Source organism: Seriola lalandi, unplaced genomic scaffold (assembly GCF_002814215.2).
Source record: "Seriola lalandi dorsalis isolate HSWRI2012SDOR001 ecotype SW California unplaced genomic scaffold, Sedor1 jcf7180001960485, whole genome shotgun sequence".
Taxonomy (NCBI): domain Eukaryota; kingdom Metazoa; phylum Chordata; class Actinopteri; order Carangiformes; family Carangidae; genus Seriola; species Seriola lalandi.
Genome location: NW_019431154.1, coordinates 1 through 649, shown reverse-complemented (window position 1 = coordinate 649; position 649 = coordinate 1). Strand labels below are relative to the sequence as shown.

Here is a 649-nt window from a genome sequence, read left to right as displayed (position 1 = left end):
GCAATTTTGCCCCGTCATCATAGTTTCCCTCGAGTTGAACCAATCACACGGCTCCCTGCGCAAAACCTGGATGTACGTCACCAAACTCACGTCCGTGTTGAAGCACGTTGTGAAGCCGCAGACGCGTGACATGAAGAGAGATTACAGCCCTGGTTCACACCTTCAGGCTTCAGTACTGCAAGATCAAATCTGGCACTTGACACTTAATGTCTAGGTCATTTTTAAAAGCAAACCTCAACGTTTCTTCAAACATCTTCTGACCTACCTGGAGTAGTTGTCCGGCCAGGTGTGTTGACGTTCTTTTGGTTTATACTCAAGACAAACTCCTCTGTGGGTGAAATAGTGAAAGTATCAGCACAGTAACATCATGTTCCCACAGAAGTGCAGTGGTGCACGTTTCATTTTCCCTTTTAACCAAATAACTGGAGAGTCCACAGAGTCCACTCACCAGAGGCCTCCAGCTCCCACCGCCCTGTGGTTTTGTCGTAAGCAGCAGCCAGATCACACCTGTAGTTTCCAGAGTCTTCGGCTGTGACTGCGGACACGTGGAGTCTGACTCGTGCGTCTCTGAGAGCGTCTCCGTCGCACTGAACCCGTCCTGCAAACTGCTGATGCTGAGACTCCGGAGCCTCGACGCCCTTTATCATCT

The 649-nt window shown here is 50.1% G+C and overlaps 1 long non-coding RNA gene across 1 annotated transcript; it reads right to left on the bottom strand.

Moving 5' to 3' along the window:
• Positions 1–265: 265 nt before the first annotated feature.
• LOC147820389 (uncharacterized) lies at positions 266–643 on the bottom strand. The gene is made up of 2 exons (XR_015438094.1): positions 449–643; positions 266–328 (listed from the first exon to the last, which is right to left on the bottom strand). It is a non-coding gene; the product is annotated as an uncharacterized LOC147820389 (long non-coding RNA).
• Between the last annotated feature and the right edge of the window lie 6 nt (positions 644–649).